Source organism: Pleurodeles waltl, chromosome 4_1 (genome assembly GCF_031143425.1).
Source record: "Pleurodeles waltl isolate 20211129_DDA chromosome 4_1, aPleWal1.hap1.20221129, whole genome shotgun sequence".
NCBI classification, from domain to species: domain Eukaryota; kingdom Metazoa; phylum Chordata; class Amphibia; order Caudata; family Salamandridae; genus Pleurodeles; species Pleurodeles waltl.
In genome coordinates, this window is record NC_090442.1 from 54,049,919 (window position 1) to 54,073,431 (window position 23,513).

Genomic DNA, 23,513 nt, shown 5'->3' on the forward strand with positions numbered 1-23,513 from the left:
AAAATCCTGGGGAGAAACGGGCAGAGTTCTGCGCCCTGCGCCCTCTTTCGCGTCCCTAACGCGCTCCCAACGCGCCCTACAGCCCTGGTCGGGCTCATACCACTGGGGCCTCTGCCGAGGAAGAGCCCCGGAAGCCTAGGGCCAGGCCTATTGCACAGGCATCTTAGACCAGGCCATTCCGGGATTGCTGTGTTTCACGTCCTGCCCTTCAACACTCCTGGGAGGGCTTTCCCTGAGAACCCTCATGTCTCTGCCCTCCCAGGAGGCTGTGGTTCTATGCAAAATAGGGGGTGCACCACGGGCCGTCCCCTTTCCTCTCTCTCGCCAATATCTTTCACCAAAGCTGAGCCCTGCAGGTAAATGTATCTATCTGGCTGAGGGGCCAGGGAGGGCCTTTGCCTGCAGTCTTACAAGCCAGAGTGCAGAGAAGGCAGCAGCTCTGGGACCGGGACTCTGCTCAAAGACATATCTAACATGCCACAGTGGAGCTGAGATGGGGAAGACACGTGTCTCACAGGCAGGCAGCACAACAAGACAGTGGCAGGAAACTATGCTAACAAGGAAAGAGAAAAGTCACGTGTCTCGTGGCCTTCCCACCATTAGACAGTAGTCTGCGCAAGAAAACATCCAACAGTGACAGGACAACCAAGCAAATGACAAACGCTGTGCTGAATAAAGTCATCTTACATGACATTTCGTACAAAGGCCCAGATCAAGGGGATGATCGCGCAGCAGAAGCAGCAAGTATCAGAGCCACCGAACCTGGGGTGAGTTACACGAGGAGAAAGGGCGACATGGGGACAGGGGCTATGGGCTCAGGGAACAGCTACCACAATGCAACCTCGGGTGTGGGGATGCCAGTCATTGCGGGTACTGCCCTGGGATTTCCTTTTAGAAAGAATCGCTGGTTAAAGTGTAGTGCACAAAAAACCCAACTCCTCGATTACACTATTAGATAACATCCTTTAACTGCCCCACCCACCCTGTGTGAGTATCACCCACTTCCCGCCTGCTCCCTCTAGTCTGAGAGTTGTATCTCCACAAAAAACACACAGTGGGGCTCAATGAGCTGCTCATGTCTGACATGGACACCTAAGCAGTGCTGGATTCACAACCTGAAAGCCTGCAAAGGAAAGTGTGCCCGGCAGAAGATAAGCTGCCTGGCAACTCAGAACCTTCTTCTAAGAGAAGTAAGACATGTCACAATGGAGTCTAAGCCTACCTGTCTTATGCCAGGACCTTAGAGCTGCAGGCAGGAGCACAAAGGTAAAAACATATATTGAGTCCCAACACGCTCACTGCAGTGGTTGGTCTCTGTGCCGCAATCGGTTAGCGCGTTCGGCCGTTAACCAAAAGGTTGGTGGTTCAAGCCCACCCAGGAACGCATGCTTTTGCCTACATCAAGTCCTGAATTAAAACACAGCTGTCTGGCTTTGCTCTTAGAGCTCTCGCTTTGCCTGCGTGACATGCTCTATCTCAACATTTCTATATTCTCTCATCTCTTCACCTCTAGTCATTTCCACCAATAGGACTGGAAACGGGCCACCAAGCCTTCTACTTTAACCACAGGCGTACTGAGGGCCAATAAAAGGCACAGAAGCATTTCTTGATCCGGGGCTGAGAACTGCATGCACAGGGACCTCGTGGCGCAACGGTAGCGCGTCTGACTCCAGATCAGAAGGTTGTGTGTTCAAATCACGTCGGGTCACTCTTTGACATTTTTTTCCCCACCAAGTCTATATCTCTCACTTCTAAAGCAAAGCCAAAAGAAGGGCGCTTTGCATTGGCCGGGAATCGAACCCAGGCCTCCCGCGTGGCAGGCGAGAATTCTACCACTGAACCACCAATGCTTCACTTACATAGGCTGAGCAGAGAGCCCTGCCGTAGACAGTAGTGATGAGGCCCATGCATTCGCATGGGACACCTATGAACAAAGTTTGCATGGCAAGCCTTGGACTGCCAAACGTTCACATGCTGATGGCAGGAATCAGATGCAGGAGACTGAAACTATGAATGTTTCTGCTTTTGCTAAGGACAGTGGTTTGGGGCCAGTGTTGTGCTTGACAGAGCACGACATCAGCCTGCTCTCTGGCTGCTCCCGGGAGAAGTGGCTGACAGAAAGCACCCTCCAGACCACCAGCAATCTTGTGTTTCACAACATGCCACTGTCACTGGACTTTCCTTCTGGGAAAGCCTAGTCACTGACCTGGCCAGATTCCCTGTCCTCCCCAAAATCCTGGGGAGAAACGGGCAGAGTTCTGCGCCCTGCGCCCTCTTTCGCGTCCCTAACGCGCTCCCAACGCGCCCTACAGCCCTGGTCGGGCACAGCCCTGGTCGGGCTCATACCACTGGGGCCTCTCCCGAGGAAGAGCCCCGGAAGCCTAGGGCCAGGCCTATTGCACAGGCATCTTAGACCAGGCCATTCCGGGATTGCTGTGTTTCATGTCCTGCCCTTCAACACTCCTGGGAGGGCTTTCCCTGAGAACCCTCATGTCTCTGCCCTCCCAGGAGGCTGTGGTTCTATGCAAAATAGGGGGTGCACCACGGGCCGTCCCCTTTCCTCTCTCTCGCCAATATCTTTCACCAAAGCTGAGCCCTGCAGGTAAATGTATCTATCTGGCTGAGGGGCCAGGGAGGGCCTTTGCCTGCAGTCTTACAAGCCAGAGTGCAGAGAAGGCAGCAGCTCTGGGACCGGGACTCTGCTCAAAGACATATCTAACATGCCACAGTGGAGCTGAGATGGGCAAGACACGTGTCTCACAGGCAGGCAGCACAACAAGACAGTGGCAGGAAACTATGCTAACAAGGAAAGAGAAAAGTCACATGTCTCGTGGCCTTCCCACCATTAGACAGTAGTCTGCGCAAGAAAACATCCAACAGTGACAGGACAACCAAGCAAATGACAAACGCTGTGCTGAATAAAGTCATCTTACATGACATTTCGTACAAAGGCCCAGATCATGGGGATGATCGCGCAGAAGCAGCAAGTATCAGAGCCACCGAACCTGAGGTGAGTTACACGAGGAGAAAGGGCGACATGGGGACAGGGGCTAGGGGCTCAGGGAACAGCTACCACAATGCAACCTCGGGTGTGGGGATGCCACTCATTGCGGGTACTGCCCTGGGATTTCCTTTTAGAAAGAATCGCTGGTTAAAGTGTAGTGCACAAAAAACCCAACTCCTCGATTACACTATTAGATAACATCCTTTAACTGCCCCACCCACCCTGTGTGAGTCTCACCCACTTCCCGCCTGCTCCCTCTAGTCTGAAAGTTGTATCTCCACAAAAAACACACAGTGGGGCTCAATGAGCTGCTCATGTCTGACATGGACACCTAAGCAGTGCTGGATTCACAACCTGAAAGCCTGCAAAGGAAAGTGTGCCCGGCAGAAGATAAGCTGCCTGGCAACTCAGAACCTTCTTCTAAGAGAAGTAAGACATGTCACAATGGAGTCTAAGCCTACCTGTCTTATGCCAGGACCTTAGAGCTGCAGGGAGGAGCACAAAGGTAAAAACATATATTGAGTCCCAACACGCTCACTGCGGTGGTTGGTCTCTGTGGCGCAATCGGTTAGCGCGTTCGGCTGTTAACCGAAAGGTTGGTGGTTCAAGCCCACCCAGGGACGTATGCTTTTGCCTACATCAAGTCCTGAATTAAAACACAGCTGTCTGGCTTTGCTCTTAGAGCTCTCGCTTTGCCTGCGTGACATGCTCTATCTCAACATTTCTATCTTCTCTCATCTCTTCACCTCTAGTCATTTCCACCAATAGGACTGGAAACGGGCCACCAAGCCTTCTACTTTAACCACAGGCGTACTGAGGGCCAATAAAAGGCACAGAAGCATTTCTTGATCCGGGGCTGAAAACTGCGTGCACAGGGACCTCGTGGCGCAACGGTAGCGCGTCTGACTCCAGATCAGAAGGTTGCGTGTTCAAATCACGTCGGGTCACTCTTTGACATTTTTTTCCCCACCAAGTCTATATCTCTGACTTCTAAAGCAAAGCCAAAAGAAGGACGCTTTGCATTGGCCGGGAATCGAACCCGGGCCTCCCGCGTGGCAGGCGAGAATTCTACCACTGAACCACCAATGCTTCACTTACGTAGGCTGAGCAGAGAGCCCTGCCGTAGACAGTAGTGATGAGGCCCATGCATTCGCATGGGACACCTATGAACAAAGTTTGCATGGCAAGCCTTGGACTGCCAAACGTTCACATGCTGATGGCAGGAATCAGATGCAGGAGACTGAAACTATGAATGTTTCTGCTTTTGCTAAGGACAGTGGTTTGGGGCCAGTGTTGTGCTTGACAGAGCACGACATCAGCCTGCTCTCTGGCTGCTCCCGGGAGAAGTGGCTGACAGAAAGCACCCTCCAGACCACCAGCAATCTTGTGTTTCACAACATGCCACTGTCACTGGACTTTCCTTCTGGGAAAGCCTAGTCACTGACCTGGCCAGATTCCCTGTCCTCCCCAAAATCCTGGGGAGAAACGGGCAGAGTTCTGCGCCCTGCGCCCTCTTTCGCGTCCCTAACGCGCTCCCAACGCGCCCTACAGCCCTGGTCGGGCACAGCCCTGGTCGGGCTCATACCACTGGGGCCTCTGCCGAGGAAGAGCCCCGGAAGCCTAGGGCCAGGCCTATTGCACAGGCATCTTAGACCAGGCCATTCCGGGATTGCTGTGTTTCACTTCATGCCCTTCAACACTCCTGGGAGGGCTTTCCCTGAGAACCCTCATGTCTCTGCCCTCCCAGGAGGCTGTGGTTCTATGCAAAATAGGGGGTGCACCACGGGCCGTCCCCTTTCCTCTCTCTCGCCAATATCTTTCACCAAAGCTGAGCCCTGCAGGTAAATGTATCTATCTGGCTGAGGGGCCAGGGAGGGCCTTTGCCTGCAGTCTTACAAGCCAGAGTGCAGAGAAGGCAGCAGCTCTGGGACCGGGACTCTGCTCAAAGACATATCTAACATGCCACAGTGGAGCTGAGATGGGCAAGACACGTGTCTCACAGGCAGGCAGCACAACAAGACAGTGGCAGGAAACTATGCTACAAAGGAAAGAGAAAAGTCACGTGTCTCGTGGCCTTCCAACCATTAGACAGTAGTCTGCGCAAGAAAACATCCAACAGTGACAGGACAACCAAGCAAATGACAAACACCGTGCTGAATAAAGTCATCTTACATGATATTTCGTACAAAGGCCCAGATCATGGGTATGATCGCGCAGCAGAAGCAGCAAGTATCAGAGCCACCGAACCTGGGGTGAGTTACACAAGGAGAAAGGGCGACATGGGGACAGGGGCTATGGGCTCAGGGAACAGCTACCACAATGCAACCTCGGGTGTGGGGATGCCACTCATTGCGGGTACTGCCCTGGGATTTCCTTTTAGAAAGAATCGCTGGTTAAAGTGTAGTGCACAAAAAACCCAACTCCTCGATTACACTATTAGATAACATCCTTTAACTGCCCCACCCACCCTGTGTGAGTCTCACCCACTTCCCGCCTGCTCCCTCTAGTCTGAGAGTTGTATCTCCACAAAAAACACACAGTGGGGCTCAATGAGCTGCTCATGTCTGACATGGACACCTAAGCAGTGCTGGATTCACAACCTGAAAGCCTGCAAAGGAAAGTGTGCCCGGCAGAAGATAAGCTGCCTGGCAACTCAGAACCTTCTTCTAAGAGAAGTAAGACATGTCACAATGGAGTCTAAGCCTACCTGTCTTATGCCAGGACCTTAGAGCTGCAGGCAGGAGCACAAAGGTAAAAACATATATTGAGTCCCAACACGCTCACTGCGGTGGTTGGTCTCTGTGGCGCAATCGGTTAGCGCGTTCGGCTGTTAACCGAAAGGTTGGTGGTTCAAGCCCACCCAGGGACGTATGCTTTTGCCTACATCAAGTCCTGAATTAAAACACAGCTGTCTGGCTTTGCTCTTAGAGCTCTCGCTTTGCCTGCGTGACATGCTCTATCTCAACATTTCTATCTTCTCTCATCTCTTCACCTCTAGTCATTTCCACCAATAGGACTGGAAACGGGACACCAAGCCTTCTACTTTAACCACAGGCGTACTGAGGGCCAATAAAAGGCACAGAAGCATTTCTTGATCCGGGGCTGAGAACTGCATGCACAGGGACCTCGTGGCGCAACGGTAGCGCGACTGACTCTAGATCAGAAGGTTGCGTGTTCAAATCACGTCGGGGTCACTCTTTGACATTTTTTTCCCCACCAAGTCTATATCTCTGACTTCTAAAGCAAAGCCAAAAGAAGGGCGCTTTGCATTGGCCGGGAATCGAACCCGGGCCTCCCGCGTGGCAGGCGAGAATTCTACCACTGAACCACCAATGCTTCACTTACATAGGCTGAGCAGAGAGCCGTGCTGTAGACAGTAGTGATGAGGCCCATGCATTCGCATGGGACACCTATGAACAAAGTTTGCATGGCAAGCCTTGGACTGCCAAACGTTCACATGCTGATGGCAGGAATCAGATGCAGGAGACTGAAACTATGAATGTTTCTGCTTTTGCTAAGGACAGTGGTTTGGGGCCAGTGTTGTGCTTGACAGAGCACGACATCAGCCTGCTCTCTGGCTGCTCCCGGGAGAAGTGGCTGACAGAAAGCACCCTCCAGACCACCAGCAATCTTGTGTTTCACAACATGCCACTGTCACTGGACTTTCCTTCTGGGAAAGCCTAGTCACTGACCTGGATAGATTCCCTGTCCTCCCCAAAATCCTGGGGAGAAACGGGCAGAGTTCTGCGCCCTGCGCCCTCTTTCGCGTCCCTAACGCGCTCCCAACGCGCCCTACAGCCCTGGTCGGGCACAGCCCTGGTCAGGCTCATACCACTGGGGCCTCTGCCGAGGAAGAGCCCCGGAAGCCTAGGGCCAGGCCTATTGCACAGGCATCTTAGACCAGGCCATTCCGGGATTGCTGTGTTTCACGTCCTGCCCTTCAACACTCCTGGGAGGGCTTTCCCTGAGAACCCTCATGTCTCTGCCCTCCCAGGAGGCTGTGGTTCTATGCAAAATAGGGGGTGCACCACGGGCCGTCCCCTTTCCTCTCTCTCGCCAATATCTTTCACCAAAGCTGAGCCCTGCAGGTAAATGTATCTATCTGGCTGAGGGGCCAGGGAGGGCCTTTGCCTGCAGTCTTACAAGCCAGAGTGCAGAGAAGGCAGCAGCTCTGGGACCGGGACTCTGCTCAAAGACATATCTAACATGCCACAGTGGAGCTGAGATGGGCAAGACACGTGTCTCACAGGCTGGCAGCACACCAAGACAGTGGCAGGAAACTATGCTAACAAGGAAAGAGAAAAGTCACGTGTCTCGTGGCCTTCCCACCATTAGACAGTAGTCTGCGCAAGAAAACATCCAACAGTGACAGGACAACCAAGCAAATGACAAACGCCGTGCTGAATAAAGTCATCTTACCTGACATTTCGTACAAAGGCCCAGATCATGGGGATGATCGCGCAGCAGAAGCAGCAAGTATCAGAGCCACCGAACCTGGGGTGAGTTACACGAGGAGAAAGGGCGACATGGGGACAGGGGCTATGGGCTCAGGGAACAGCTACCACAATGCAACCTCGGGTGTGGGGATGCCACTCATTGCGGGTACTGCCCTGGGATTTCCTTTTAGAAAGAATCGCTGGTTAAAGTGTAGTGCACAAAAAACCCAACTCCTCGATTACACTATTAGATAACATCCTTTAACTGCCCCACCCACCCTGTGTGAGTCTCACCCACTTCCCGCCTGCTCCCTCTAGTCTGAGAGTTGTATCTCCACAAAAAACACACAGTGGGGCTCAATGAGCTGCTCATGTCTGACATGGACACCTAAGCAGTGCTGGATTCACAACCTGAAAGCCTGCAAAGGAAAGTGTGCCCGGCAGAAGATAAGCTGCCTGGCAACTCAGAACCTTCTTCTAAGAGAAGTAAGACATGTCACAATGGAGTCTAAGCCTACCTGTCTTATGCCAGGACCTTAGAGCTGCAGGCAGGAGCACAAAGGTAAAAACATATATTGAGTCCCAACACGCTCACTGCGGTGGTTGGTCTCTGTGGCGCAATCGGTTAGCGCGTTCGGCTGTTAACCGAAAGGTTGGTGGTTCAAGCCCACCCAGGGACGTATGCTTTTGCCTACATCAAGTCCTGAATTAAAACACAGCTGTCTGGCTTTGCTCTTAGAGCTCTCGCCTTGCCTGCGTGACATGCTCTATCTCAACATTTCTATCTTCTCTCATCTCTTCACCTCTAGTCATTTCCACCAATAGGACTGGAAACGGGCCACCAAGCCTTCTACTTTAACCACAGGCGTACTGAGGGCCAATAAAAGGCACAGAAGCATTTCTTGATCCGGGGCTGAGAACTGCATGCACAGGGACCTCGTGGCGCAACGGTAGCGCGTCTGACTCCAGATCAGAAGGTTGCGTGTTCAAATCACGTCAGGGTCACTCTTTGACATTTTTTTCCCCACCAAGTCTATATCTCTGACTTCTAAAGCAAAGCCAAAGGAAGGGCGCTTTGCATTGGCCGCAAATCGAACCTGGGCCTCCCGCGTGGCAGGCGAGAATTCTACCACTGAACCACCAATGCTTCACTTACATAGGCTGAGCAGAGAGCCCTGCCGTAGACAGTAGTGATGAGGCCCATGCATTCGCATGGGACACCTATGAACAAAGTTTGCATGGCAAGCCTTGGACTGCCAAACGTTCACATGCTGATGGCAGGAATCAGATGCAGGAGACTGAAACTATGAATGTTTCTGCTTTTGCTAAGGACAGTGGTTTGGGGCCAGTGTTGTGCTTGACAGAGCACGACATCAGCCTGCTCTCTGGCTGCTCCCAGGAGAAGTGGCTGACAGAAAGCACCCTCCAGACCACCAGCAATCTTGTGTTTCACAACATGCCACTGTCACTGGACTTTCCTTCTGGGAAAGCCTAGTCACTGACCTGGCCAGATTCCCTGTCCTCCCCAAAATCCTGGGGAGAAACGGGCAGAGTTCTGCGCCCTGCGCCCTCTTTCGCGTCCCTAACGCGCTCCGAACGCGCCCTACAGCCCTGGTCGGGCTCATACCACTGGGGCCTCTGCCGAGGAAGAGCCCCGGAAGCCTAGGGCCAGGCCTATTGCACAGGCATCTTAGACCAGGCCATTCCGGGATTGCTGTGTTTCACGTCCTGCCCTTCAATACTCCTGGGAGGGCTTTCCCTGAGAACCCTCATGTCTCTGCCCTCCCAGGAGGCTGTGGTTCTATGCAAAATAGGGGGTGCACCACGGGCCGTCCCCTTTCCTCTCACTCGCCAATATCTTTCACCAAAGCTGAGCCCTGCAGGTAAATGTATCTATCTGGCTGAGGGGCCAGGGAGGGCCTTTGCCTGCAGTCTTACAAGCCAGAGTGCAGAGAAGGCAGCAGCTCTGGGACCGGGACTCTGCTCAAAGACATATCTAACATGCCACAGTGGAGCTGAGATGGGCAAGACACGTGTCTCACAGGCTGGCAGCACACCAAGACAGTGGCAGGAAACTATGCTAACAAGGAAAGAGAAAAGTCACGTGTCTCGTGGCCTTCCCACCATTAGACAGTAGTCTGCGCAAGAAAACATCCAACAGTGACAGGACAACCAAGCAAATGACAAACGCCGTGCTGAATAAAGTCATCTTACATGACATTTCGTACAAAGGCCCAGATCATGGGGATGATCGCGCAGCAGAAGCAGCAAGTATCAGAGCCACCGAACCTGGGGTGAGTTACACGAGGAGAAAGGGCGACATGGGGACAGGGGCTATGGGCTCAGGGAACAGCTACCACAATGCAACCTCGGGTGTGGGGATGCCACTCATTGCGGGTACTGCCCTGGGATTTCCTTTTAGAAAGAATCGCTGGTTAAAGTGTAGTGCACAAAAAACCCAACTCCTCGATTACACTATTAGATAACATCCTTTAACTGCCCCACCCACCCTGTGTGAGTCTCACCCACTTCCCGCCTGCTCCCTCTAGTCTGAGAGTTGTATCTCCACAAAAAACACACAGTGGGGCTCAATGAGCTGCTCATGTCTGACATGGACACCTAAGCAGTGCTGGATTCACAACCTGAAAGCCTGCAAAGGAAAGTGTGCCCGGCAGAAGATAAGCTGCCTGGCAACTCAGAACCTTCTTCTAAGAGAAGTAAGACATGTCACAATGGAGTCTAAGCCTACCTGTCTTATGCCAGGACCTTAGAGCTGCAGGCAGGAGCACACAGGTAAAAACATATATTGAGTCCCAACACGCTCACTGCGGTGGTTGGTCTCTGTGGTGCAATCGGTTAGCGCGTTCGGCTGTTAATCGAAAGGTTGGTGGTTCAAGCCCACCCAGGGACGTATGCTTTTGCCTACATCAAGTCCTGAATTAAAACACAGCTGTCTGGCTTTGCTCTTAGAGCTCTCGCTTTGCCTGCGTGACATGCTCTATCTCAACATTTCTATCTTCTCTCATCTCTTCACCTCTAGTCATTTCCACCAATAGGACTGGAAACGGGCCACCAAGCCTTCTACTTTAACCACAGGCGTACTGAGGGCCAATAAAAGGCACAGAAGCATTTCTTGATGCGGCGCAGAACTGCATGCACAGGGACCTCGTGGCGCAACGGTAGCGCGTCTGACTCCAGATCAGAAGGTTGCGTGTTCAAATCACGTCGGGGTCACTCTTTGACATTTTTTTCCCCACCAAGTCTATATCTCTGACTTCTAAAGCAAAGCCAAAAGAAGGGCGCTTTGCATTGGCCGCAAATCGAACCTGGGCCTCCCGCGTGGCAGGCGAGAATTCTACCACTGAACCACCAATGCTTCACTTACATAGGCTGAGCAGAGAGCCCTGCCGTAGACAGTAGTGATGAGGCCCATGCATTCGCATGGGACACCTATGAACAAAGTTTGCATGGCAAGCCTTGGACTGCCAAACGTTCACATGCTGATGGCAGGAATCAGATGCAGGAGACTGAAACTATGAATGTTTCTGCTTTTGCTAACGACAGTGGTTTGGGGCCAGTGTTGTGCTTGACAGAGCACGACATCAGCCTGCTCTCTGGCTGCTCCCAGGAGAAGTGGCTGACAGAAAGCACCCTCCAGACCACCAGCAATCTTGTGTTTCACAACATGCCACTGTCACTGGACTTTCCTTCTGGGAAAGCCTAGTCACTGACCTGGCCAGATTCCCTGTCCTCCCCAAAATCCTGGGGAGAAACGGGCAGAGTTCTGCGCCCTGCGCCCTCTTTCGCGTCCCTAACGCGCTCCCAACGCGCCCTACAGCCCTGGTCGGGCTCATACCACTGGGGCCTCTGCCGAGGAAGAGCCCCGGAAGCCTAGGGCCAGGCCTATTGCACAGGCATCTTAGACCAGGCCATTCCGGGATTGCTGTGTTTCACGTCCTGCCCTTCAACACTCCTGGGAGGGCTTTCCCTGAGAACCCTCATGTCTCTGCCCTCCCAGGAGGCTGTGGTTCTATGCAAAATAGGGGGTGCACCACGGGCCGTCCCCTTTCCTCTCTCTCGCCAATATCTTTCACCAAAGCTGAGCCCTGCAGGTAAATGTATCTATCTGGCTGAGGGGCCAGGGAGGGCCTTTGCCTGCAGTCTTACAAGCCAGAGTGCAGAGAAGGCAGCAGCTCTGGGACCGGGACTCTGCTCAAAGACATATCTAACATGCCACAGTGGAGCTGAGATGGGGAAGACACGTGTCTCACAGGCAGGCAGCACAACAAGACAGTGGCAGGAAACTATGCTAACAAGGAAAGAGAAAAGTCACGTGTCTCGTGGCCTTCCCACCATTAGACAGTAGTCTGCGCAAGAAAACATCCAACAGTGACAGGACAACCAAGCAAATGACAAACGCTGTGCTGAATAAAGTCATCTTACATGACATTTCGTACAAAGGCCCAGATCAAGGGGATGATCGCGCAGCAGAAGCAGCAAGTATCAGAGCCACCGAACCTGGGGTGAGTTACACGAGGAGAAAGGGCGACATGGGGACAGGGGCTATGGGCTCAGGGAACAGCTACCACAATGCAACCTCGGGTGTGGGGATGCCAGTCATTGCGGGTACTGCCCTGGGATTTCCTTTTAGAAAGAATCGCTGGTTAAAGTGTAGTGCACAAAAAACCCAACTCCTCGATTACACTATTAGATAACATCCTTTAACTGCCCCACCCACCCTGTGTGAGTATCACCCACTTCCCGCCTGCTCCCTCTAGTCTGAGAGTTGTATCTCCACAAAAAACACACAGTGGGGCTCAATGAGCTGCTCATGTCTGACATGGACACCTAAGCAGTGCTGGATTCACAACCTGAAAGCCTGCAAAGGAAAGTGTGCCCGGCAGAAGATAAGCTGCCTGGCAACTCAGAACCTTCTTCTAAGAGAAGTAAGACATGTCACAATGGAGTCTAAGCCTACCTGTCTTATGCCAGGACCTTAGAGCTGCAGGCAGGAGCACAAAGGTAAAAACATATATTGAGTCCCAACACGCTCACTGCAGTGGTTGGTCTCTGTGCCGCAATCGGTTAGCGCGTTCGGCCGTTAACCAAAAGGTTGGTGGTTCAAGCCCACCCAGGAACGCATGCTTTTGCCTACATCAAGTCCTGAATTAAAACACAGCTGTCTGGCTTTGCTCTTAGAGCTCTCGCTTTGCCTGCGTGACATGCTCTATCTCAACATTTCTATATTCTCTCATCTCTTCACCTCTAGTCATTTCCACCAATAGGACTGGAAACGGGCCACCAAGCCTTCTACTTTAACCACAGGCGTACTGAGGGCCAATAAAAGGCACAGAAGCATTTCTTGATCCGGGGCTGAGAACTGCATGCACAGGGACCTCGTGGCGCAACGGTAGCGCGTCTGACTCCAGATCAGAAGGTTGTGTGTTCAAATCACGTCGGGTCACTCTTTGACATTTTTTTCCCCACCAAGTCTATATCTCTCACTTCTAAAGCAAAGCCAAAAGAAGGGCGCTTTGCATTGGCCGGGAATCGAACCCAGGCCTCCCGCGTGGCAGGCGAGAATTCTACCACTGAACCACCAATGCTTCACTTACATAGGCTGAGCAGAGAGCCCTGCCGTAGACAGTAGTGATGAGGCCCATGCATTCGCATGGGACACCTATGAACAAAGTTTGCATGGAAAGCCTTGGACTGCCAAACGTTCACATGCTGATGGCAGGAATCAGATGCAGGAGACTGAAACTATGAATGTTTCTGCTTTTGCTAAGGACAGTGGTTTGGGGCCAGTGTTGTGCTTGACAGAGCACGACATCAGCCTGCTCTCTGGCTGCTCCCGGGAGAAGTGGCTGACAGAAAGCACCCTCCAGACCACCAGCAATCTTGTGTTTCACAACATGCCACTGTCACTGGACTTTCCTTCTGGGAAAGCCTAGTCACTGACCTGGCCAGATTCCATGTCCTCCCCAAAATCCTGGGGAGAAACGGGCAGAGTTCTGCGCCCTGCGCCCTCTTTCGCGTCCCTAACGCGCTCCCAACGCGCCCTACAGCCCTGGTCGGGCACAGCCCTGGTCGGGCTCATACCACTGGGGCCTCTGCCGAGGAAGAGCCCCGGAAGCCTAGGGCCAGGCCTATTGCACAGGCATCTTAGACCAGGCCATTCCGGGATTGCTGTGTTTCACGTCCTGCCCTTCAACACTCCTGGGAGGGCTTTCCCTGAGAACCCTCATGTCTCTGCCCTCCCAGGAGGCTGTGGTTCTATGCAAAATAGGGGGTGCACCACGGGCCGTCCCCTTTCCTCTCTCTCGCCAATATCTTTCACCAAAGCTGAGCCCTGCAGGTAAATGTATCTATCTGGCTGAGGGGCCAGGGAGGGCCTTTGCCTGCAGTCTTACAAGCCAGAGTGCAGAGAAGGCAGCAGCTCTGGGACCGGGACTCTGCTCAAAGACATATCTAACATGCCACAGTGGAGCTGAGATGGGCAAGACACGTGTCTCACAGGCTGGCAGCACACCAAGACAGTGGCAGGAAACTATGCTAACAAGGAAAGAGTAAAGTCACGTGTCTCGTGGCCTTCCCACCATTAGACAGTAGTCTGCGCAAGAAAACATCCAACAGTGACAGGACAACCAAGCAAACGACAAACGCCGTGCTGAATAAAGTCATCTTACATGACATTTCGTACAAAGGCCCAGATCATGGGGATGATCGCGCAGCAGAAGCAGCAAGTATCAGAGCCACCGAACCTGGGGTGAGTTACACGAGGAGAAAGGGCGACATGGGGACAGGGGCTATGGGCTCAGGGAACAGCTACCACAATGCAACCTCGGGTTTGGGGATGCCACTCATTGCGGGTACTGCCCTGGGATTTCCTTTCAGAAAGAATCGCTGGTTAAAGTGTAGTGCACAAAAAACCCAACTCCTCGATTACACTATTAGATATAATCCTTTAACTGCCCCACCCACCCTGTGTGAGTCTCACCCACTTCCCGCCTGCTCCCTCTAGTCTGAGAGTTGTATCTCCACAAAAAACACACAGTGGGCTCAATGAGCTGCTCATGTCTGACATGGACACCTAAGCAGTGCTGGATTCACAACCTGAAAGCCTGCAAAGGAAAGTGTGCCCGGCAGAAGATAAGCTGCCTGGCAACTCAGAACCTTCTTCTAAGAGAAGTAAGACATGTCACAATGGAGTCTAAGCCTACCTGTCTTATGCCAGGACCTTAGAGCTGCAGGCAGGAGCACAAAGGTAAAAACATATATTGAGTCCCAACACGCTCACTGCGGTGGTTGGTCTCTGTGGCGCAATCGGTTAGCGCGTTCGGCTGTTAACCGAAAGGTTGGTGGTTCAAGCCCACCCAGGGATGTATGCTTTTGCCTACATCAAGTCCTGAATTAAAACACAGCTGTCTGGCTTTGCTCTTAGAGCTCTCGCTTTGCCTGCGTGACATGCTCTATCTCAACATTTCTATCTTCTCTCATCTCTTCACCTCTAGTCATTTCCACCAATAGGACTGGAAACGGGCCACCAAGCCTTCTACTTTAACCACAGGCGTACTGAGGGCCAATAAAAGGCACAGAAGCATTTCTTGATCCGGGGCTGAGAACTGCATGCACAGGGACCTCGTGGCGCAACAGTAGCGCGTCTGACTCCAGATCAGAAGGTTGCGTGTTCAAATCACGTCGGGGTCACTCTTTGACATTTTTTTCCCCACCAAGTCTATATCTCTGACTTCTAAAGCAAAGCCAAAAGAATGGCGCTTTGCATTGGCCGGGAATCGAACCCGGGCCTCCCACGTGGCAGGCGAGAATTCTACCACTGAACCACCAATGCTTCACTTACATAGGCTGAGCAGAGAGCCCTGCCGTAGACAGTAGTGATGAGGCCCATGCATTCGCATGGGACACCTATGAACAAAGTTTGCATGGCAAGCCTTGGACTGCCAAACGTTCACATGCTGATGGCAGGAATCAGATGCAGGAGACTGAAACTATGAATGTTTCTGCTTTTGCTAAGGACAGTGGTTTGGGGCCAGTGTTGTGCTTGACAGAGCACGACATCAGCCTGCTCTCTGGCTGCTCCCGGGAGAAGTGGCTGACAGAAAGCACCCTCCAGACCACCAGCAATCTTGTGTTTCACAACATGCCACTGTCACTGGACTTTCCTTCTGGGAAAGCCTAGTCACTGACCTGGCCAGATTCCCTGTCCTCCCCAAAATCCTGGGGAGAAACGGGCAGAGTTCTGCGCCCTGCGCCCTCTTTCGCGTCCCTAACGCGCTCCCAACGCGCCCTACAGCCCTGGTCGGGCACAGCCCTGGTCGGGCTCATACCACTGGGGCCTCTGCCGAGGAAGAGCCCCGGAAGCCTAGGGCCAGGCCTATTGCACAGGTATCTTAGACCAGGCCATTCCGGGATTGCTGTGTTTCACGTCCTGCCCTTCAACACTCCTGGGAGGGCTTTCCCTGAGAACCCTCATGTCTCTGCCCTCCCAGGAGGCTGTGGTTCTATGCAAAATAGGGGGTGCACCACGGGCCGTCCCCTTTCCTCTCTCTCGCCAATATCTTTCACCAAAGCTGAGCCCTGCAGGTAAATGTATCTATCTGGCTGAGGGGCCAGGGAGGGCCTTTGCCTGCAGTCTTACAAGCCAGAGTGCAGAGAAGGCAGCAGCTCTGGGACCGGGACTCTGCTCAAAGACATATCTAACATGCCACAGTGGAGCTGAGATGGGCAAGACACGTGTCTCACAGGCAGGCAGCACAACAAGACAGTGGCAGGAAACTATGCTAACAAGGAAAGAGAAAAGTCACGTGTCTCGTGGCCTTCCCACCATTAGACAGTAGTCTGCGCAAGAAAACATCCAACAGTGACAGGACAACCAAGCAAATGACAAACGCCGTGCTGAATAAAGTCATCTTACATGACATTTCGTACAAAGGCCCAGATCATGGGGATGATCGCGCAGCAGAAGCAGCAAGTATCAGAGCCACCGAACCTGGGGTGAGTTACACGAGGAGAAAGGGTGACATGGGGACAGGGGCTATGGGCTCAGGGAACAGCTACCACAATGCAACCTCGGGTGTGGGGATGCCACTAAATGCGGGTACTGCCCTGGGATTTCCTTTTAGAAAGAATCGCTGGTTAAAGTGTAGTGCACAAAAAACCCAACTCCTCGATTACACTATTAGATAACATCCTTTAACTGCCCCACCCACCCTGTGTGAGTCTCACCCACTTCCCGCCTGCTCCCTCTAGTCTGAGAGTTGTATCTCCACAAAAAACACACAGTGGGGCTCAATGAGCTGCTCATGTCTGACATGGACACCTAAGCAGTGCTGGATTCACAACCTGAAAGCCTGCAAAGGAAAGTGTGCCCGGCAGAAGATAAGCTGCCTGGCAACTCAGAACCTTCTTCTAAGAGAAGTAAGACATGTCACAATGGAGTCTAAGCCTACCTGTCTTATGCCAGGACCTTAGAGCTGCAGGCAGGAGCACAAAGGTAAAAACATATATTGAGTCCCAACACGCTCACTGCGGTGGTTGGTCTCTGTGGCGCAATCGGTTAGCGCGTTCGGCTGTTAACCGAAAGGTTGGTGGTTCAAGCCCACCCAGGGACGTATGCTTTTGCCTACATCAAGTCCTGAATTAAAACACAGCTGTCTGGCTTTGCTCTTAGAGCTCTCGCTTTGCCTGCGTGACATGCTCTATCTCAACATTTCTATCTTCTCTCATCTCTTCACCTCTAGTCATTTCCACCAATAGGACTGGAAACGGGCCACCAAGCCTTCTACTTTAACCACAGGCGTACTGAGGGCCAATAAAAGGCACAGAAGCATTTCTTGATCCGGGGCTGAGAACTGCATGCACAGGGACCTCGTGGCGCAACGGTAGCGCGTCTGACTCCAGATCAGAAGGTTGCGTGTTCAAATCACGTCGGGGTCACTCTTTGACATTTTTTTCCCCACCAAGTCTATATCTCTGACTTCTAAAGCAAAGCCAAAAGAAGGGCACTTTGCATTGGCCGGGAATCGAACCCGGGCCTCCCGCGTGGCAGGCGAGAATTCTACCACTGAACCACCAATGCTTCACTTACATAGGCTGAGCAGAGAGCCCTGCCGTAGACAATAGTGATGAGGCCCATGCATTCGCATGGGACACCTATGAACAAAGTTTGCATGGCAAGCCTTGGACTGCCAAACGTTCACATGCTGATTGCAGGAATCAGATGCAGGAGACTGAAACTATGAATGTTTCTGCTTTTGCTAAGGACAGTGGTTTGGGGCCAGTGTTGTGCTTGACAGAGCACGACATCAGCCTGCTCTCTGGCTGCTCCCGGGAGAAGTGGCTAACAGAAAGCACCCTCCAGACCACCAGCAATCTTGTGTTTCACAACATGCCACTGTCACTGGACTTTCCTTCTGGGAAAGCCTAGTCACTGACCTGGCCAGATTCCCTGTCCTCCCCAAAATCCTGGGGAGAAACGGGCAGAGTTCTGCGCCCTGCGCCCTCTTTCGCGTCCCTAACGCGCTCCCAACGCGCCCTACAGCCCTGGTCGGGCACAGCCCTGGTCGGGCTCATACCACTGGGGCCTCTGCCGAGGAAGAGCCCCGGAAGCCTAGGGCCAGGCCTATTGCACAGGCATCTTAGACCAGGCCATTCCGGGATTGCTGTGTTTCACGTCCTGCCCTTCAACACTCCTGGGAGGGCTTTCCCTGAGAACCCTCATGTCTCTGCCCTCCCAGGAGGCTGTGGTTCTATGCAAAATAGGGGGTGCACCACGGGCCGTCCCCTTTCCTCTCTCTCGCCAATATCTTTCACCAAAGCTGAGCCCTGCAGGTAAATGTATCTATCTGGCTGAGGGGCCAGGGAGGGCCTTTGCCTGCAGTCTTACAAGCCAGAGTGCAGAGAAGGCAGCAGCTCTGGGACCGGGACTCTGCTCAAAGACATATCTAACATGCCACAGTGGAGCTGAGATGGGCAAGACACGTGTCTCACAGGCTGGCAGCACACCAAGACAGTGGCAGGAAACTATGCTAACAAGGAAAGAGAAAAGTCACGTGTCTCGTGGCCTTCCCACCATTAGACAGTAGTCTGCGCAAGAAAACATCCAACAGTGACAGGACAACCAAGCAAATGACAAACGCCGTGCTGAATAAAGTCATCTTACATGACATTTCGTACAAAGGCCCAGATCATGGGGATGATCGCGCAGCAGAAGCAGCAAGTATCAGAGCCACCGAACCTGGGGTGAGTTACACGAGGAGAAAGGGCGACATGGGGACAGGGGCTATGGGCTCAGGGAACAGCTACCACAATGCAACCTCGGGTGTGGGGATGCCACTCATTGCGGGTACTGCCCTGGGATTTCCTTTTAGAACGAATCGCTGGTTAAAGTGTAGTGCACAAAAAACCCAACTCCTCGATTACACTATTAGATAACATCCTTTAACTGCCCCACCCACCCTGTGTGAGTCTCACCCACTTCCCGCCTGCTCCCTCTAGTCTGAGAGTTGTATCTCCACAAAAAACACACAGTGGGGCTCAATGAGCTGCTCATGTCTGACATGGACACCTAAGCAGTGCTGGATTCACAACCTGAAAGCCTGCAAAGGAAAGTGTGCCCGGCAGAAGATAAGCTGCCTGGCAACTCAGAACCTTCTTCTAAGAGAAGTAAGACATGTCACAATGGAGTCTAAGCCTACCTGTCTTATGCCAAAGACCTTAGAGCTGCAGGCAGGAGCACAAAGGTAAAAACATATATTGAGTCCCAACACGCTCACTGCGGTGGTTGTTCTCTGTGGCGCAATCGGTTAGCGCGTTCGGCTGTTAACCGAAAGGTTGGTGGTTCAAGCCCACCCATGGACGTATGCTTTTGCCTACATCAAGTCCTGAATTAAAACACAGCTGTCTGGCTTTGCTCTTAGAGCTCTCGCTTTGCCTGCGTGACATGCTCTATCTCAACATTTCTATCTTCTCTCATCTCTTCACCTCTAGTCATTTCCACCAATAGGACTGGAAACGGGCCACCAAGCCTTCTACTTTAACCACAGGCGTACTGAGGGCCAATAAAAGGCACAGAAGCATTTCTTGATCCGGGGCTGAGAACTGCATGCACAGGGACCTCGTGGCGCAACGGTAGCGCGTCTGACTCCAGATCAGAAGGTTGCGTGTTCAAATCACGTCGGGGGTCACTCTTTGACATTTTTTTCCCCACCAAGTCTATATCTCTGACTTCTAAAGCAAAGCCAAAAGAAGGGCGCTTTGCATTGGCCGGGAATCGAACCCGGGCCTCCCGCGTGGCAGGCGAGAATTCTACCACTGAACCACCAATGTTTCACTTACATAGGCTGAGCAGAGAGCCCTGCCGTAGACAGTAGTGATGAGGCCCATGCATTCGCATGGGACACCTATGAACAAAGTTTGCATGGCAAGCCTTGGACTGCCAAACGTTCACATGCTGATGGCAGGAATCAGATGCAGGAGACTGAAACTATGAATGTTTCTGCTTTTGCTAAGGACAGTGGTTTGGGGCCAGTGTTGTGCTTGACAGAGCACGACATCAGCCTGCTCTCTGGCTGCTCCCGGGAGAAGTGGCTGACAGAAAGCACCCTCCAGACCACCAGCAATCTTGTGTTTCACAACATGCCACTGTCACTGGACTTTCCTTCTGGGAAAGCCTAGTCACTGACCTGGCCAGATTCCCTGTCCTCCCCAAAATCCTGGGGAGAAACGGGCAGAGTTCTGCGCCCTGCGCCCTCTTTCGCGTCCCTAACGCGCTCCCAACGCGCCCTACAGCCCTGGTCGGGCTCATACCACTGGGGCCTCTGCCGAGGAAGAGCCCCGGAAGCCTAGGGCCAGGCCTATTGCACAGGCATCTTAGAACAGGCCATTCCGGGATTGCTGTGTTTCACGTCCTGCCCTTCAACACTCCTGGGAGGGCTTTCCCTGAGAACCCTCATGTCTCTGCCCTCCCAGGAGGCTGTGGTTCTATGCAAAATAGGGGGTGCACCACGGGCCGTCCCCTTTCCTCTCTCTCGCCAATATCTTTCACCAAAGCTGAGCCCTGCAGGTAAATGTATCTATCTGGCTGAGGGGCCAGGGAGGGCCTTTGCCTGCAGTCTTACAAGCCAGAGTGCAGAGAAGGCAGCAGCTCTGGGACCGGGACTCTGCTCAAAGACATATCTAACATGCCACAGTGGAGCTGAGATGGGCAAGACACGTGTCTCACAGGCTGGCAGCACACCAAGACAGTGGCAGGAAACTATGCTAACAAGGAAAGAGAAAAGTCACGTGTCTCGTGGCCTTCCCACCATTAGACAGTAGTCTGCGCAAGAAAACATCCAACAGTGACAGGACAACCAAGCAAATGACAAACGCCGTGCTGAATAAAGTCATCTTACATGACATTTCGTACAAAGGCCCAGATCATGGGGATGATCGCGCAGCAGAAGCAGCAAGTATCACAGCCACCGAACCTGGGGTGAGTTACACGAGGAGAAAGGGCGACATGGGGACAGGGGCTATGGGCTCAGGGAACAGCTACCACAATGCAACCTCGGGTGTGGGGATGCCACTCATTGCGGGTACTGCCCTGGGATTTCCTTTTAGAAAGAATCGCTGGTTAAAGTGTAGTGCACAAAAAACCCAACTCCTCGATTACACTATTAGATAACATCCTTTAACTGCCCCACCCACCCTGTGTGAGTCTCACCCACTTCCCGCCTGCTCCCTCTAGTCTGAGAGTTGTATCTCCACAAAAAACACACAGTGGGGCTCAATGAGCTGCTCATGTCTGACATGGACACCTAAGCAGTGCTGGATTCACAACCTGAAAGCCTGCAAAGGAAAGTGTGCCCGGCAGAAGATAAGCTGCCTGGCAACTCAGAACCTTCTTCTAAGAGAAGTAAGACATGTCACAATGGAGTCTAAGCCTACCTGTCTTATGCCAGGACCTTAGAGCTGCAGGCAGGAGCACAAAGGTAAAAACATATATTGAGTCCCAACACGCTCACTGCGGTGGTTGGTCTCTGTGGCGCAATCGGTTAGCGCGTTCGGCTGTTAACCGAAAGGTTGGTGGTTCAAGCCCACCCAGGGACGTATGCTTTTGCCTACATCAAGTCCTGAATTAAAACACAGCTGTCTGGCTTTGCTCTTAGAGCTCTCGCTTTGCCTGCGTGACATGCTCTATCTCAACATTTCTATCTTCTCTCATCTCTTCACCTCTAGTCATTTCCACCAATAGGACTGGAAACGGGACACCAAGCCTTCTACTTTAACCACAGGCGTACTGAGGGCCAATAAAAGGCACAGAAGCATTTCTTGATCCGGGGCTGAGAACTGTATGCACAGGGACCTCGTGGCGCAACGGTAGCGCGTCTGACTCCAGATCAGAAGGTTGCGTGTTCAAATCACGTCGGGGTCACTCTTTGAAATTTTTTTCCCCACCAAGTCTATATCTCTGACTTCTAAAGCAAAGCCAAAAGAAGGGCGCTTTGCATTGGCCGGGAAATGAACCCGGGCCTCCCGCGTGGCAGGCGAGAATTCTACCACTGAACCACCAATGCTTCACTTACATAGGCTGAGCAGAGAGCCCTGCCGTAGACAGTAGTGATGAGGCCCATGCATTCGCATGGGACACCTATGAACAAAGTTTGCATGGCAAGCCTTGGACTGCCAAACGTTCACATGCTGATGGCAGGAATCAGATGCAGGAGACTGAAACTATGAATGTTTCTGCTTTTGCTAAGGACAGTGGTTTGGGGCCAGTGTTGTGCTTGACAGAGCACGACATCAGCCTGCTCTCTGGCTGCTCCCGGGAGAAGTGGCTGACAGAAAGCACCCTCCAGACCACCAGCAATCTTGTGTTTCACAACATGCCACTGTCACTGGACTTTCCTTCTGGGAAAGCCTACTCACTGACCTGGCCAGATTCCATGTCCTCCCCAAAATCCTGGGGAGAAACGGGCAGAGTTCTGCGCCCTGCGCCCTCTTTCGCATCCCTAACGCGCTCCCAACGTGCCCTACAGCCCTGGTCGGGCACAGCCCTGGTCGGGCTCATACCACTGGGGCCTCTGCCGAGGAAGAGCCCCGGAAGCCTAGGGCCAGGCCTATTGCACAGGCATCTTAGACCAGGCCATTCCGGGATTGCTGTGTTTCACGTCCTGCCCTTCAACACTCCTGGGAGGGCTTTCCCTGAGAACCCTCATGTCTCTGCCCTCCCAGGAGGCTGTGGTTCTATGCAAAATAGGGGGTGCACCACGGGCCGTCCCCTTTCCTCTCTCTCGCCAATATCTTTCACCAAAGCTGAGCCCTGCAGGTAAATGTATCTATCTGGCTGAGGGGCCAGGGAGGGCCTTTGCCTGCAGTCTTACAAGCCAGAGTGCAGAGAAGGCAGCAGCTCTGGGACCGGGACTCTGCTCAAAGACATATCTAACATGCCACAGTGGAGCTGAGATGGGCAAGACACGTGTCTCACAGGCTGGCAGCACACCAAGACAGTGGCAGGAAACTATGCTAACAAGGAAAGAGAAAAGTCACGTGTCTCGTGGCCTTCCCACCATTAGACAGTAGTCTGCGCAAGAAAACATCCAACAGTGACAGGACAACCAAGCAAATGACAAACGCCGTGCTGAATAAAGTCATCTTACATGACATTTCGTACAAAGGCCCAGATCATGGGGATGATCGCGCAGCAGAAGCAGCAAGTATCAGAGCCACCGAACCTGGGGTGAGTTACACGAGGAGAAAGGGCGACATGGGGACAGGGGCTATGGGCTCAGGGAACAGCTACCACAATGCAACCTCGGGTGTGGGGATGCCACTCATTGCGGGTACTGCCCTGGGATTTCCTTTTAGAACGAATCGCTGGTTAAAGTGTAGTGCACAAAAAACCCAACTCCTCGATTACACTATTAGATAACATCCTTTAACTGCCCCACCCACCCTGTGTGAGTCTCACCCACTTCCCGCCTGCTCCCTCTAGTCTGAGAGTTGTATCTCCACAAAAAACACACAGTGGGGCTCAATGAGCTGCTCATGTCTGACATGGACACCTAAGC

The 23,513-nt window shown here is 52.7% G+C and overlaps 11 non-coding genes across 11 annotated transcripts; 8 read left to right on the top strand and 3 right to left on the bottom strand.

Annotated features, from left to right (window-relative positions):
- The first annotated feature begins 3,553 nt into the window (after positions 1 to 3,553).
- Positions 3,554 to 3,627, top strand: TRNAN-GUU (transfer RNA asparagine (anticodon GUU)). The gene has a single exon. It is a non-coding gene; the product is annotated as a tRNA-Asn (tRNA).
- Positions 3,628 to 4,022: 395 nt separating this feature from the next.
- On the bottom strand, positions 4,023 to 4,093 carry TRNAG-GCC (transfer RNA glycine (anticodon GCC)). The gene has a single exon. It is a non-coding gene; the product is annotated as a tRNA-Gly (tRNA).
- A 1,706-nt stretch (positions 4,094 to 5,799) lies between these two features.
- Positions 5,800 to 5,873, top strand: TRNAN-GUU (transfer RNA asparagine (anticodon GUU)). Its single transcript has one exon. It is a non-coding gene; the product is annotated as a tRNA-Asn (tRNA).
- A 396-nt stretch (positions 5,874 to 6,269) lies between these two features.
- TRNAG-GCC (transfer RNA glycine (anticodon GCC)) lies at positions 6,270 to 6,340 on the bottom strand. Its single transcript has one exon. It is a non-coding gene; the product is annotated as a tRNA-Gly (tRNA).
- Positions 6,341 to 8,046: 1,706 nt separating this feature from the next.
- Positions 8,047 to 8,120, top strand: TRNAN-GUU (transfer RNA asparagine (anticodon GUU)). Its single transcript has one exon. It is a non-coding gene; the product is annotated as a tRNA-Asn (tRNA).
- Positions 8,121 to 10,602: 2,482 nt separating this feature from the next.
- TRNAW-CCA (transfer RNA tryptophan (anticodon CCA)) lies at positions 10,603 to 10,674 on the top strand. The gene has a single exon. It is a non-coding gene; the product is annotated as a tRNA-Trp (tRNA).
- Positions 10,675 to 16,998: 6,324 nt separating this feature from the next.
- On the top strand, positions 16,999 to 17,072 carry TRNAN-GUU (transfer RNA asparagine (anticodon GUU)). The gene has a single exon. It is a non-coding gene; the product is annotated as a tRNA-Asn (tRNA).
- Positions 17,073 to 17,325: 253 nt separating this feature from the next.
- Positions 17,326 to 17,397, top strand: TRNAW-CCA (transfer RNA tryptophan (anticodon CCA)). The gene has a single exon. It is a non-coding gene; the product is annotated as a tRNA-Trp (tRNA).
- A 71-nt stretch (positions 17,398 to 17,468) lies between these two features.
- Positions 17,469 to 17,539, bottom strand: TRNAG-GCC (transfer RNA glycine (anticodon GCC)). Its single transcript has one exon. It is a non-coding gene; the product is annotated as a tRNA-Gly (tRNA).
- A 3,939-nt stretch (positions 17,540 to 21,478) lies between these two features.
- Positions 21,479 to 21,552, top strand: TRNAN-GUU (transfer RNA asparagine (anticodon GUU)). Its single transcript has one exon. It is a non-coding gene; the product is annotated as a tRNA-Asn (tRNA).
- A 253-nt stretch (positions 21,553 to 21,805) lies between these two features.
- Positions 21,806 to 21,877, top strand: TRNAW-CCA (transfer RNA tryptophan (anticodon CCA)). The gene has a single exon. It is a non-coding gene; the product is annotated as a tRNA-Trp (tRNA).
- The last annotated feature ends 1,636 nt before the right edge of the window (positions 21,878 to 23,513 follow it).